The sequence below is a fragment of the Scyliorhinus torazame genome, chromosome 10 (assembly GCF_047496885.1).
Source record: "Scyliorhinus torazame isolate Kashiwa2021f chromosome 10, sScyTor2.1, whole genome shotgun sequence".
Lineage (NCBI taxonomy): Eukaryota > Metazoa > Chordata > Chondrichthyes > Carcharhiniformes > Scyliorhinidae > Scyliorhinus > Scyliorhinus torazame.
The window spans coordinates 188781592-188797764 of record NC_092716.1 but is presented as its reverse complement, the minus strand read 5'-3'; the positions used below and the strand labels follow the sequence as shown (position 1 = coordinate 188797764).

At 47.1% G+C, this 16173-nt stretch overlaps 1 long non-coding RNA gene across 1 annotated transcript; it reads left to right on the top strand.

Annotated features, from left to right (window-relative positions):
* The first annotated feature begins 2636 nt into the window (after window positions 1-2636).
* On the top strand, window positions 2637-15605 carry LOC140384908 (uncharacterized). The gene is made up of 3 exons (XR_011933209.1): window positions 2637-2716; window positions 13348-13404; window positions 15545-15605. It is a non-coding gene; the product is annotated as an uncharacterized lncRNA (long non-coding RNA).
* Window positions 15606-16173: the final 568 nt, after the last annotated feature.

The following is a 16173-nucleotide window of genomic DNA, read 5'->3' as shown; positions in this document are numbered from 1 at the left end:
TCTCTGTTCATCAATACCCTGTCTCTGTTCATCAATACCCCCTCTCTGTTCATCAATACCCCCTTTCTGTTCATCCATACCCCCTCTCTGTTCATCAATACCCCCTCTCTGTTCATCAATACCCTCTCTCTGTTCACCAATACCCTCTCTCTGTTCATCAATATCCCCTCTCTGTTCATCAATACCCTCTCTGTTCATCAATACCCTCTCTGTTCATCAATACCCCCTCTCTGTTCATCATTATCCCCTCTCTGTTCATCAATACCCCCTCTCTGTTCATCATTATCCCCTCTCTGTTCATCAATATCCCCTCTCTGTTCATCAATACCCTCTCTCTGTTCATCAATATCCCCTCTCTGTTCATCAATATCCCCTCTCTGTTCATCAATACCCTCTCTCTGTTCATCAATACCCTCTCTCTGTTCATCAATACCCTCTCTCTGTTCATCAATATCCCCTCTCTGTTCATCAATACCCTCTCTCTGTTCATCAATACCCTCTCTCTGTTCATCAATACCCTCTCTGTTCATTAATGCTATTCATTAGTAGCTCTCTGATTCAAGTTTTTAATTCCTCTCTGGCCATGGGGGAAGTACCAGAGAACTGGAAACAGCTAATGTTCCACTTTTCAAGAAAGGTGGTAGTGATAAACCAGGATATTACAGGCCAGTGAATCGCACATCAATGGTAAGGAAACTATTGGAGAAAATTCTGAAGGAGAGAATACATTTTCATTTGGAAAGGCATAAGTTGATTAGGGATAGTTAGCATGATTTTGTCAGAGGGAAGCCATGCCTAACAAATTTGATAGAATTTTTTGATAAATTGACCGTGTAGGGGTGAAGGAAAGGAAGTGCAGATTTTAGCGAATCCTTTGACAAGGTCCCACATGGGAGACTGATTGAGCAGTTGAAGCACATGGGGCGGGATTCTCCGAACCTTTGCGCCGCAATCGCGCTCACCGCAGACCGGAGAATTGGCACCAGTCGCTCCAGTGCGGTCGGAGCGGTGCCGTTCGGGGGCCATTGAAAGATGCCCCCGCGGCAATTCTCCGCCGGCAGCTGGCCGAGTTCCTGCCGCCGTGGTACACTCATGGTTCCACCCAGCGGGAGTTCGGAGTGGCGGCTGCGGACCCAGTCCATGGCCGCCCTGGTGGGGGGTGGGGGATCCGTCACTGGGGGGGGGGCGGCCTCCATGGTGGGCCACCGATCGCCGGGCGCGCGCGATCTGGGGGGGGCCTATATTGTTGAGGCTGGCTTGCTGTGCGGGCCCGCCATGTTGTGTGGGGCTGCCACCACAGGCAGCCGCTGCGCGCATGCGCAGACTCGCTGCCGGAAGTGCAGGGCCCCATATCGGCAGCCGGTGCTGCGTGGATTACTCCTTAAAAACGGAGAATCACTCTGGACTTTCTAGAAAAAAGTCCAGAGAGAATCGTGCCCGTTTTCTCGCGGGCATGGGGGACATGGCCCCATTTTCAGGGAATTCCGCCATGGTCTTCAGGGAATGTGTGCGGGTGAATGCATGTATGAGTGAATATGCATGAGTGAATTTGTACGTGAGTGTCAGTGAATGTGTGTGCGTGTGTGAATGAATGTGTGTGTGAGCATGTGAGTGAGTGTGCACAAGTGTACAATCTGAGAGAAGGAGCCTATGTGTGTGTCTATGTGTCCTTCATCCCTACCTCTGACTGCAGCAGATGGCAAATGCCACAGAATTAACAGCAGCTCCACATCTGGCTGGGATCTCTATTAGTTGGGAACAAACCTGCTACAATGTTGGCATCTCCATAGAAAGGAGAACACAACTGAGCATGGTTGACATCCAGTTGCTTCATAATTGTGAGGGTGTTCCTTTAGTCAGCCACTCGTGCTGGCCTTGAATTCTGAAAAGATTCTCCTTCAACTTCGAGGGTTCTCACTTACTGACAAACTGCATGCTCAAGGTCAGATTTTAAAAATTGTACACTTCACCTTCCAGACTTGATTCACTACCATCTATCCTCCCCGCTGTCACCAAACAATTTCCCTCGTCATCCTTGGCTCATCTAATATCACCATTTCTCTCCTGTCTGTCATCCTTGAGATTGCTACCCTGGACCCTATTATAATCCACCTCCACATACCTTCTCTACCCTCAGAACTGACACCCGTTACCATCCTCATGTTCACCCTGACCTTGCCCCCTTCCATTATCCAAGCTACTGTGATCCTCCCTGAGACAGTCAACCCTGAACTCTCAACCTGCAGCTGCCACCTCGGCATTCCATTCCCTCCTCTGACTTTGACTCAACTCTACTACCACCAGTATTCTCAGTTTACTCTCTAGGACACCACTGTCGACAGCACCAATCCCACCCTCTAAGACAACACCCCCACCCCAAGCCCCCAGCTTCTCATTCACTCTCCACTGAGCCTCGCTCCCATGTCCAGCCTTGCCGCATCTTTTGCTACTGGCACTCGACGTGAATGAAGTTACGTGAGTTCTCCAAGATGGCAAAAACAGCATCTACTGACCTCAAAGTTGTGGAAGAGGTGAAGCTCGCCAGGTGCACTCTACTTATCAACCATCATAAAACTAAAGCTACAAAGTTGGCGGGTGAATCTTCAATGGTTGAATCAGCATTTTGTTTGTTCCACAGAATGAAAAGATTGAAAAGGACAAAAGGCAACTGAAATATCGCATAGATGAACTATTAACTGAAAATGCTGACCTGACTGTAAGTAAATATTAATTTAAAAAAATATATATATTTTATTAAAGTTTTTTGATCAAAAAGAATTTTCCATTTTTACAACTTTGTAACAGAATGTACATTGACCGTTATTTAAACAATATATTAACTAACAACAAGTGCAGAAAAAGAAATAATAACACTGAAAAAATAAATATAATTATAAACAATTAGCATGGAAAAGAACAAAAAAATACCAAAGACCCACATGTACCCCCCCCCCCCCCCCCGGGTTGCTGCTGCTGTCTTTCCTGTTTTCCCTTATCGCTCTGCGAGATAGTCAAGGAACGGTTGCCACCGCCTGGTGAACCCCTGAGCCGAACCTCTTAGTGCGTACTTTATTCGCTCCAATTTTATAAACCCTGGCATGTCTTTTATCCAGGCCTCCACGCCCGGGGGTTTAGCTCCTTTCCACATAAGTAGAATCCTTTGCCGGGCTACTAGGGACGCAAAGGCAAAAACATCGGCCTCTCTCGCCTCCTGCACTCCCGGCTCTTCTGCAATCCCAAATATAGCCAACCCCCAGCTTGGTTCGACCCGGACCTCCACCACCTTTGAGATCACTCTTGCCACACCCACCCAGAACCCATGCAATACCGGACATGACCAAAACATGTGGGTGTGGTTTGCCGGGCTTCCCGCGCACCTCCCGCACCTATCCTCCACTCCAAAAAATCTACTCAGCCTTGCTCCCGTCATATGTGCCCTGTGTAGAACCTTGAATTGAATCAGGGTGAGCCTGGCACACGAGGACGAGGAATTTACCCTACTTAGGGCATCTGCCCACAGCCCCTCTTCAATCTCTTCCCCCAGCTCCTCCTCCCATTTACCCTTTAGCTCCTCTACCATTGTCTCCCCCTCGTCTCTCATTTCCCTGTATATATCGGACACTTTACCTTCACCGACCCATGCCCCTGAGATCACTCTGTCCTGGATCCCCTGCGCCGGGAGCTGCGGAAATTCCCTCACCTGTTGCCTTGCAAATGCCCTCACTTGCATATATCGGAAGGCATTCCCAGGTGGCAACTCGTATTTTTCTACCAGTGCTCCCAGACTCGCGAACGTCCCGTCCAAGAACAAGTCCTTCAATTTCACAATTCCTGCTCGTTGCCAAGATTGGAATCCCCCGTCTATCCTTCCCGGGACGAACCTGTGGTTGTTCCTTATCGGGGACCACACCGAGGCACCCGTCACCCCCCTATGTCGTCTCCACTGCCCCCAAATCTTCAAAGTCGCCACCACCACTGGGTTTGTGGTGTATTTTTTCGGGGAAAACGGTAACGGCGCCGTCGCCAGTGCTTTTAAACTTGTTCCCCTACAGGACGCCATCTCCAGCCTTTTCCACGCCGCTCCTTCTTCTTCCCTCATCCACTTACATATCATAGACACGTTGGCGGCCCAATAGTAATCACTCAGGCTCGGCAGTGCCAATCCCCCTCTGTCCCTCCTACGCTGCAGGAACCCCCTCTTTACCCTTGGGGTCTTTCCAGCCCACACAAAGCTCATAATACTCCTTTCCACTTTCTTGAAGAAGGCCTTTGTAATCAGTATGGGGAGGCACTGAAACACGAAAAGAAACCTCGGGAGGACCACCATTTTGACCGCCTGTACCCTACCCGCCAATGACAGGGGCATCATGTCCCACCTTTTAAAGTCCTCCTCCATCTGCTCTACCTGTCGTGTCAAGTTAAGTTTATGCAATGTTCCCCAGTTCCTAGCCACCTGGATCCCTAGATATCGAAAGTCCCTTGCTACTCTCCTCAGCGGCAGATCGTCTATTCCCCTGCCCTGTTCCCCGGGGTGCATCACAAATAGTTCACTCTTTCCCATGTTCAATTTGTATCCCGAGAACTCTCCAAACTCCCTGAGTGTCTACATTATCTCAGGCATCCCCTTCACTGGGTCCGCCACATATAGCAGCAGATCATCCGCGTATAATGACACCCGATGTTCCTCTCCTCCTCTAAAACACCCCTCTCCACTTCTTAGAGCCCCTCAGCGCTATGGCCAATGGCTCGATTGCCAACGCGAACAGTAACGGGGACAAGGGACACCCCCGTCTTGTGCCCCTATGTAATCGGAAATAGTCGGATCGTTGCCTGTTTGTAACCACGCTTGCCACCGGGGCCCCGTACAGGAGCTGAACCCACCTGATGAACACTTCTCCAAATCCAAATCTCTTCAGTACCTCCCACAGGTAGTCCCACTCCACTCTATCGAATGCCTTCTCTGCATCCATCGCCACCACTATCTCCGCCTCCCCCTCCGGTGGGGGCTTCATCATTACCCCCAGCAACCTTCGTATGTTGGCATTCAATTGCCTCCCTTTAACAAACCCTGTCTGGTCGTCATGTACCACCCCTGGGACACAGTCCTCTATCCTAGTCGGCATCACCTTGGCCAGTAACTTGGCGTCTACATTTAGGAAGGAGATGGGCCTGTATGACCCGCACTGCAGCGGGTCTTTGTCTCGTTTCAGGATCAACGATATCGTCGCCTCCGACATCGTCGGGGGTAGTGTCCCCCTTTCCTTAGCCTCATTGAAGGTTCTCGTCAGGAGTGGGGCCAGTAGGTCCACATATTTCCTGCAAATTCCACTGGGAACCCATCTGGTCCCGGGGCCTTTCCTGCCTGCATGTTCCCGATTCCTTTTACCACCTCCTCCACCTCAATCTGCGCTCCCAGACCTGTCACCTCCTGCTCCTCAACCCTCGGGAACTCCAACTGGTCCAAGAAGTGCATCATTCCCTCCTTCCCTTCCGGGGGTTGGGACTTATACAGCCTTTCATAGAATGACTTAAACACCTCGTTCACCCTCTCCGCCCTCTGTTCCATCCTTCCCTCCCCGTCGCTAATTCCTCCGATCTCTCTCGCCGCCCCCCTCTTCCTAAGTTGTTGGGCCAGCAGTCGGCTCGCCTTTTCTCCATACTCATATTATATTCCCTGTGCCTTCCTCCACTGCGTCTCCGCCCTACCCGTGGTCAGCAGGTCAAACTCCGTCTGTAGTCTCCGTCTTTCCCTGTATAACCCTTCATCCGGGGCCTCCGCATATTGCCTATCCACCCTCAGAATCTCCCCGATCAGTCTCTCCCTTTCTTTACCCTCTTCTTTCCCCTTGTGGGCTCTTATGGAAGTCAGCTCCCCCCTAACCACCGCTTTCAGCGCCTCCCATACTACTCCCACCTGGACCTCTCCATCATTGTTGACCTCTAGGTACCTTTCAATACATCCCCTCACCCTTCCATGTACCCCCTCATCTGCCAACAGTCCCATGTCTAATCTCCAAAGTGGGCGCTGCTCCTCCTCCTCTCCTAGATCCAGGTCCACCCAGTGTGGGGCGTGATCTGAAACGGCTATAGCCGAATATTCCGTTCCTGCCACTTTCGGGATCAGCGCCCTTCCCAGGACAAGAAAGTCTATCCGGGAGTATACTTTATGGACGTGTGAGAAGAAGGAAAACTCCTTACTCCTCGGTCTAGCAAATCTACAGGGATCTACTCCTCCCATCTGCTCCATAAACCCCTTAAGCACTTTGGCCGCTGCCGGCCTACTCCCGGTCCTAGATCTGGACCGGTCCAGCCCTGGGTCCAGCACCGTGTTGAAGTCCCCCCCGCAATACCAAATTTCCCATCTCTAGGTCCGGGATGTGCCCCAACATACGCTTCATAAAACCCGCGTCATCCCAGTTCGGGGCATATACGTTCACCAGCACCACCGCCTCACCTTGCAATCTGCCACTCACCATCACGTACCTGCCCCCACTGTCCGCCACTATGGTCTTAGCCTCGAACAGTACCCGTTTCCCCACCAGTATTGCCACCCCTCTATTTTTCGCATCTAATCCCGAGTGGAAAATCTGTCCCACCCATCCTTTCCTTAATCTGACCTGATCCGCCACTTTCAGGTGCGTCTCTTGAAGCATAACCACATCCGCCTTCAGCCTCTTTAGTACCCTTGCCCTCTTAATTGGCCCGTTCAACCCTCTCGCGTTCCACGTGATCAACCGGGTTGGGGGACCCTTTACCCCCCCCCCATCGTTGACTAGCCATCCCCTTTTTTAAACCAGCTCCTCACCCGGGTCCCACGCACCCGTTTGTCCCCCAGACGGCGCCCTCCCGTCCCGACCATCCCATCCCATATCAGCTCCCCCTTACCCTCAGCAGCAGCAACCCAGTTAATTCCACCCCCCCCCCCCCCCCCCACGCCTTCGCTAGATTCCCTTCTAGCTTGATTGCTCCCCCCATATTGCTTCCGGGAGTCAGCAAACTCTGGCTGACCTCGGTGGGGCCCCCTTCCTTCCTGCGCCCACTTTTCCCGCCACAATTTCCGTAGCGCGGGAGAAAAGCCCGCGCTTCCCTCTCGGCCCCGCCCCTGATGGCGCAGTTCCCTCTCCCCTTCCCTGTCCCCTTCCCCACCGGCGCCCACATTTCTTCGTGTGTCCCCCCTCTGGGTGTGGGGGAGAAACAATTCTACGGTCCAACATTTTTACAGATAAGCCCTCCCCCTCTCCCCCCTTTACAATTCCTTGCCACCACCTCGCTACTTCTTTCCAAACATCCATTCCTCAAATCTAGTCCAACTTCTCTTCTTGAATAAATGCCCACGCCTCCTCCGCCGTCTCGAAGTAGTGGTGTTTGCCCTGGTGTGTAACCCACAGTCTTGCTGGCTGCAACATTCCAAATTTCACTTTTTTCCTGTGGAGCACCGCCTTGGCCCGATTGAAACTCGCCCTCTTTCTCGCCACCTCCGCACTCCAATCTTGATACACGCGGATCACCGCGTTTTCCCACCTGCTACTCCGTGTCTTCTTAGCCCATCTCAGGACCATCTCTCTGTCTTTGTAGCGGTGGAACCTCACCACTATTGCTCGCGGTATTTCCCCTGCCTTCGGTCTTCTCACTAGGACCCGGTATGCTCCCTCCACTTCCAGGGGGCCCGTCGGGGCCTCAGCTCCGATTAAAGTATGGAGCATCGTACTCACATACGCCCAAACATCCGCTCCCTCTGACCCTTCGGGAAGACCCAGAATCCTTAAATTCTCCCTCCTCGAGCTATTTTCCAGGGCTTCCAGCCTTTCTATGCACCTCTTATGTAGTGCCTCGTGCGTCTCCGTCTTCACCACCAAGCCCTGTATCTCGTCTTCATTCTCGGCTGCCTTTGCCTTCACTCCACGGAGCTCCATCTCCTGGGTCTTTTGCGTCTCCTTCAATCCCTCAATCGCCAGCAACATATGCGCAAGCACCTCCTTCTTGAGCTCCTCCACACATCGCCGGAGGAACTCCTGCAGTTCCGGGCCCCATACCATCTGGGCTCCCTCAGCCGTCATCTTGCTTCTCCCTTCTCTTCTCTGCCGCTGCTCCAGAGGATCCTCCGCAATCTGGCCACTACTATCGCTTCTTTCCATTCACACCCGGGGGGACTCCTTCCTTTATCGCCTCACACTGAGTTTGGCCGTGAAAAATTTCCGTTGGGGCTCCCGATAAGAGCCCAAAAGTCCGTTAAAACGGGAGGTGCCGAAACGTGCAACTCAGCTAGTCATCCCCGCAACCGGAAGTCGTAAATATTAATTTTAATGCGGCGAAACACTAGCTGTTAGACGTGCAGTATTTGGATGTGTAGTATTTGGAATCAATACCATATGCCAATTTATTCTTGCTTATATGGATTTAACTGCTTGCAAAGAGCGGGCCAACTTACCAAAATCAGACGACGTGGATGTACTGACATATTGTACCGTGTCAACCGTGGCTCGAAGTTAGAAAACCATGGGGTCAAGCCCCACTCCAGTGTATTGAGCACAACATCCAGGCTGAGAATCCCAATGCAGAAACCCAGCACCCAATTTGTACATATCAAGGTCCCACTTGTTAATGTTCTTAATTAGATTGCTACGGTTAGGAGAAACAGTGAATGAGTATTATCTTTGAGCACATATAAATAGGGGATAGCTGGGACACTGGGTATGTGGGAGGAGAGCTGTGAGACTGAACAAGTTTACAAACTCTCAATATAAAATGCGAATATAAATGAAACAAAATAATATTTATTTTTTCTTCATCTCCTATGTCTCACTTTATAGTACAGCCAACCATTAACACCACCCACATTACAAGTGTAATAATGAACAGATAATCAGCTTTTTGTGACGATGGACAGCGATACATGTTAGCCCAGGATTTCCAGGATTACCCTGCGTTTCTTCCAATAATGTCATGGGATCTTTAACATCCACCTGATAAGCTGATGGTTGAATCTCTCTTCTGAAAGATAGAACCTGTAAAAATGCATTCCCTCAGCATTTGACAGTGCAGCATGCCTCATTACTGCCCCTCCAGAAGTGCAATGATCCTACTGTCCCCCCAACAGGGCAGCAGTCCCATAATCCTGCCCCTTTGAAAATGTAGCACTCATTCCGTACCACACAAGGGTTCAAAATGCAAGGGGGCAGTAGGCAGATTCGCCCTAAAAAACTCACAAATAGCCAACAGGAACTCAAAGGCCTATGCAAAAATAATCAATAAAGGTAGCCTGTGTACTTTGATTGGAGGAGTAACAAACATGGGAGACAGAATCTGTAAGGAGCCACTCCTCCATTCACACTTTCAGTCTCTTCAATGTGGTTGCTCCAGGTCCTCCAATTGCAGGAACTAAGGAGGAATGGTATCCTGAACCCCTCGCGTGAAAAAGGAGCTGGCAAATAACAAAACTTACCCCAAAACCCAAAATGTAGCACTTGAAAAATCCCAAGAAGAATCCTCGAAAAAAAGATGTTGAGCCCTAAGCTGCACTGGGGGTGTCAGATTGGATTATGTGTTCACGTTTCTGGAGCTAGGGCTCAAACCCACAATCTTTTGACTCAGAGAGCTGGTGTCAAGGTGAGTGGCAGGGGTCCCAAGGAAGGTACATTAGCGAATATCTTGGGTGGTCGTGAGATAGGGCAATATCAGTGTCGGGGGTTAGGCTGAGGGTGGGGGGAATCTGGAGGTCTCTGGACCATGAGGGGAGGGCACCCCAGTCAGTAGGTGGCTTCTGATGGAGGTGGCCCACCCCTTCCCACTGGAGATCAATCATGAGAATTTACCACCCTCAGTCATTGGACACCCACCAGCCTGAAAATTGAACCTAAGTGGGAAAAGGCCCTTAAGTGGCCATTAAGTGCCGTAATAGGGGAAAGAGTGGACTCCCCCTGAGGCCCTGCCCGCCTGACCGTAAAACCGGGTCCTGTCTGAGGTGGGCAGGATCCTGGAGGGAATCCTGTCCATGCTATTTCATCCTCTGCCCCACTCCCACGCCTCAAAACCTGCCCAGGGGTAAGCATAAAAATCAGGCCTCTGTTTCAACTATTGACCCGGCTGATGTGAATATCATGTTAGTTTCCATTTCAGCATTTCAGCGTTTACATTTTTCCGTTTTATCTCTACCTTGTTTGAATGAAGTGTCAGAAACCCAAGAGTAAGACCAGGACAATATCACTCACACATCGTATTTACAAAGCTCTCTCAGTACAGGAGGATCGACCGTAGCTTCTGGAGGCTTAAAATTATTGGCATGGAGTTTTTACACATGTTTATTTGAAGAAGGTATCTGTTTTGTATGTCTTTCATGCTCTAAATATAAAGGAAAAACTGGATGTTGGAACTAAAACATAAACCTAGAACTTTCTGCGTGTGATACCACCAACCAACCGTTAGCTTTCTCAAGTCTCTATTTTAGTGATTGCGTTAATAAGTTTAAAATAAACATTTAATGACTCCCTTAAAAGACCAGGGAGTGGAATTTTACTTGAGTGTTATATGGTCCTGTATTGGTTTCTTGCTGTATAATATTCAGGCCAGGAAAACTGAAAACACACAATAGCCAAGCAAGGAATATTGAGTCACAGTTCAGTTGGGGATTTTTTCCCCAGTGCGATTATTATTTATACGAAGAAAGAGAAACACCCTCCATCCTTGTGTGAAGACATTTGTTCACACTTAATTCTGGTTCCCACTGTGTTAGACATTAAGAGAGCATCAATATTTTGTACTGAAGGCTGACACCATTATAAGTGGGAACAGGGTGGGATTTTCAGCAAACAATCTACAGTCTTTTGAAATTGAGTTTCTATGCATTAAATCGACCGTAACTCATATTCAAAATCACAGCAAAGTTACCCATAAAAGCAAGATTATTTCAAATTGAAGGAAAAAGCATACAAAGTGCCAAAGATTAGTGGGAGCCTAGAGGATTGGGAAATCTTTAGGGGGCAACAGAAAGCTACTAAAAAAGATATAAAGAAGAGTAAGATAGATTATGAGAGTAAACTTGCTTAGAATATAAAAAAAGACAGTAAAAGTTTCTACTAATATATAAAATATATAAAGACATTGGTCCTTTAGAGGATGAGAAGGGAGATTTAATAATGGGAGATGAGGAAATGGCTGAGGAACTGAACAGGATTTTTGGGTCGGTTTCACAATGGAAGACACAAATAACATGCCAGTGACTGATAGAAATGAGACTATGACAGGTGAGGACCTTGAGAGGATTGTTATCACTAAGGAGGTAGTAATGGGCAAGCTAATGGGGCTAAAGGTAGACAAGTCTCCTGACCCTGATGTAATGCATCCCAGAGTGCTAAAAGAGATGGCTAGGGAAATTGCAAATGCACTAGTGATAATTTACCAAAATTCACTAGGCTCTGGGGTGGTCCTGGCGGATTGGAAATGAGCAAACGTGACACCACTGTTTAAAAAAGGAGGTAGGCAGAAAGCGGGTAATTATAGGCCAGTGAGCTTAACTTCGGTAGTAGGGAAGATGCTGGAATCTATCATCAAGGAAGAAATAGCGAGGCATCTGGATGGAAATTGTCCCATTGGGCAGACGCAGCATGGGTTCATAAAGGGCAGGTCGTGCCTAACTAATTTTAGTGGAATATTTTGAGGACATTACCAGTGCGGTAGATAACGGAGAGCCAATGGATGTGGTATATCTGGATTTCCAGAAAGCCTTTGACAAGGTGCCACACAAAAGTTTGCTGCATAAGATAAAGATGCATGGCAATTAGAGAAAGTAGTAGCATGGATAGAGGATTGGTTAATTAATAGAAAGCAAAGAGTGGGGATTAATGGGTGTTTCTCTGGTTGGCAATCAGTAGCTAGTGGTGTCCCTCAGGGATCAGTGTTGGGCCCACAATTGTTCACAATTTACATAGATGATTTGGAGTTGGGGACCAAGGGCAATGTGTCCAAGTTTGCAGACGACACTAAGATGAGTGGTAACGCATAAAGTGCAGAGGATACTGGAAGTCTGCAGAGGGATTTGGATAGGCTAAGTGAATGGGCTAGTGTCTGGCAGATGGAATACAATATTGACAAATGTGAGGTTATCCATTTTGGTAGGAATAAGAGCAAAAGGGATTATTATTTAAATGATAAAATATTAAAACATGCTGCTGTGCGAGAGACCTGGGTGTGCTAGTGCATGAGTCTCAAAAAGTTGGTTTACAGGTGCAACAGGTGATTAAGAAGGCGAATGGAATTTTGTCCTTCATTGCTAGAGGGATGTAGTTTAAGACTAGGAAGGTTATGCTGCAATTGTATAAGGTGTTAGTGAGGCCACACCTGGAGTATTGTGTTCAGTTTTGGTCTCCTTACTTGAGAAGGAACGTTATGGCACTGGAGGGTGTGCAGAGGAGATTCACTAGGTTAATCCCAGAGCTGAAGGGGTTGGATTACGAGGAGAGGTTGAGTAGACTGGGACTGTACTCGTTGGAATTTAGAAGGATGAGGGAGGATCTTATAGAAACATATAAAATTATGAAGGGAATAGATAGGATAGATGCGGGCAGGTTGTTTCCACTGGAGGGTGAAAGCAGAACTAGGATGCATAGGCTGTTTAGCACAGGGCTAAATCGCTGGCTTTGAAAGCAGACCAAAGCAGGCCAGCAGCAGTTCAATTCCCGTTCCAGCCTCCCCGAACAGGCGCCGGAATGTGGTGACTAGGGGCTTTTCACAGTAACTTCATTTGAAGCCTACTTGTGACAATAAGTGATTTTCATTTTTCAAATAAGGGGAAGTAGATTTCGGACTGAGTTTAGCAGGAACTTCTTCACCCAAAGGGTTGTGAATCTATGGAATTCCTTGCCCAGTGAAGCAGTAGAGGCTCCTTCATTAAAAGTTTTTAAGATAAAGATAGATAGTTTTTTGAAGAATAAAGGGATTAAGGGTTATGGTGTTCGGGCCGGAAAGTGGAGCTGAGTCCACAAACCCTGCCTCCCGGCCATATGTAACGATTAATACACACCGGGGCCTGTATGAATATACACGGTTGCCCTTTGGGGTATCCTCTGAGCCATGATCTCATTGAATGGGGGAGCAGGCTCGAGTGGCCAGATGGCCTACTCCTGCTCCTAATTCTTATGTTCTTATGTAAAATACAGTGGGTCAAGGTTGGTTGTAGAACACAGAATTTCCATGTAAATCAATCCCGGTTACTTATAGAAACATGTTTCCAGGAAGTGACTGACTGTACCCAATTATGTCCATTCTGCACGGAAATAATTAAGTTGCTAAGTGTAACCCAAATATTTTGTGTGATTAATGCAACTTTTGGGTTTATGTCTTTTAATTTTTCAGAAGCAGATTCATAAGGCTCAAAACCTGCTGATTTCTAAAGATGCTTTAATTTTTGAGGTATGCACCTAGTGGTTTGGTTTTGATACAGTTCATTGCAGATCAATGAATCAGAAGTGGAATTAATTCCATTTAACATTCGATTATCCCAAGAGAATGAATGTGAGCTGTCTTTCATTGTGACCAGCAATTTGCGGCCTTTATGTGTATTTAGATGATGCTAAATAAGGAGATGGGAAGATGAAGCTCAATTTGAAATATAACATTCTGAGCAAAGGAAAATACCATCCCTCAAGGGAGGTGCAGAGAAGGATTGTGCGATCTAATATAGGCTTTTGTAATAATCTTTGTTAGTGTCACAAGTAAGCTTACATTAACACTGCAATGAAGTTACTGTGAAAATCCCCTAGTCGCCACATTGCGGTGCCTGTTCGGGTGCACAGAGAGAGAAATCAGAATGTTCAATTCACCTAACAAGCACATCTTTCGGGATTTGTGGGAGGAAACCGAAGCAACCGGAGGGAACCCACGCAGACAAGTGGAGAATGTGCAGACTCCGCACAGACAGTGACCCAAGCGGGAATCGTTTTTAAAATTAAAATGACAGAAGATTTTGAGAGGGTAAATGGTGAGATTTGTTGGACTTTCGGTGAATGGTTAACAGACTGAGAAGCATCACTGGGAGAATGAAGAGGGAAGTTCGAAGAAATGTTTTACAGAGAGAGGGATAGATTTTCCATTTTGGGTGCGATTGGGAAACTGTGCCCAAAATGCGCCTGTTAGGGTACAGTTCAAGTTTCCACTACAATTGAGTTGCAGAATCATAAAATTAAAATGAATCAGTGCAATTGAGCCACGTCATAGCGTGTAATTGTTTCTTCTTCCATTTAAACGTTCCCTTGATATATATAAGATTCGTAACCTGGTGCAGTTCTATGAATACAACTGAAAATGGGGTGATCAATGATGATGACTTTAGTCAAGTTGAGCACTGAAAAGGAGGACAGGCTGTCGAAGTTTTTTGCCTTTCACTCATCAGGATAAATGCAAGAATACCAAATTCCAAAGGGAGCAACAATTTATACTGCATGAGAAAAGAGGTGCTGGTTGGTTGGCAAGTTGGTTCTGATTGGTTGAGACATTGCCATGGCAAATTCACCACATATTGACCCCTATGCTTTTGTTGATTCCAAAAAGGTGAACTGTCTGGTTATATTCTTTTTGCCCTTGGAGGACGGGTCCCTGAATATGAATACATGTAACTCCTGGCAAGCATACGTGAGCTACATTGCGAGCCCAGCTGATAACCTGAAATTGATAGTGACATTTTAGCACAGGCAGTATTATTCGGCAAATGCTGCCATTCGTGGAATTGCACCTAACATCCTGCCTACCACACAAATGAGTGACGTGGTATATGAATATACTAGTGCTGGTGCGATGCCCGGCATGTAGGTCTTACATCCCAATGACTGGTGGGTGCTCACGATAAGTACTGACCAAACTCAACCAACCAATGCTTGCAAAGTTCAGAACTAATGCCTAAGCTTTGCAGCCTGTCTCTTTTTTTTCCAGTGGTAATGACTTTCAAAAAAACTATACTGAACTATTTAATAGTTTCAATGGTCAAAATTAAATGCTTTTTGATGCAAGGAAGCTTTCAAAGCGTGCCTGTCCAAAAGGATTGCAATTTGAAGAGCTTTGTTGAACCAACACAATTAGTGGAAGTTTGCATTGCCAACCAACATAGGGGTGTGCGTGACGTAGTTTTATGAATATAACCTGTTTCGAGAAAAATGAATCAGCAACCAACGAGAAACGTCACTGAAAATATCAACTTAAGTGGTTTTAGATATAATTTACTTAGATTTGAAATTCACATTGTTTTGACCAATTTGGATTGCATTGATATAATTAGCGGAAATTCAGCCACAGAATGTTTTATCACAGGGGCTATTGAGGCAGAGACAATAATAATATTTAAAAGGAGCTGGATAAGGATCTGAAAAGAGAGAATCCAAAAGGCCGTTAGTAAAGGGCAGGAAAATCGGATTTGTTCAGATGGTTCACGAACTAGCACAGGCACAGTGATGGGCCAAATGGTCGCGTCCTGTGCTGTAATATCTTTCATTTGGTGATTTATTTTGTAGTCTTCATCATTCAACCCCTTTTACTGTTTACTCTCTCAAAACTAATCCAGGAAACAGCTTTGATTGAAGAGCTGAAGATATCCAATGAAGAAAGATGTAAAATGATTGAGGTAGGTTCTGTGATTTGTGTAGATGTGTGGTGGTTGCCCCTTTAAGGGCAACACAGCAGAGTAAGGGTCACCTGGCCTGGGTGACTAATTGGGACTCTGTTGAATTACCCAAGGGTGAGACAGGTTCCTGGGCAGAGACATTTTGAGGAGCTGGCTACAGCCATGAGGCTGCTGTACAATTCTTATTAATAATTACCTTTCGTGTTCACTAATAAAGTCTGTGACAGTGCAACTTTACACCTGGTGATCAGGATAAATTACCCTGATACTGCTTCTGGCCTGATACCTGTGAGTATCCTGTTTTAATCGAAGTCTGAAAAGAAAGTACTCACTCGAATGCCTCTTTGTGGCGAATAGACCATTTGATCCTCCATAGAAGACTGGGAACAATACATCGAGCACCTTGCGTATTCTTTTCATGGAAATGAAATCGGGGAGAAGGCAAAATGCAAAGCAATTCTCCTAAGTGTTTGTGGACATCAGACCTATAACCTTATTTGCAGTTTTACAGCCCAAGCATGCCCGACTCAAAATCATTTAGTGAGCTTGTGGACTTAATGAAGGCTCAA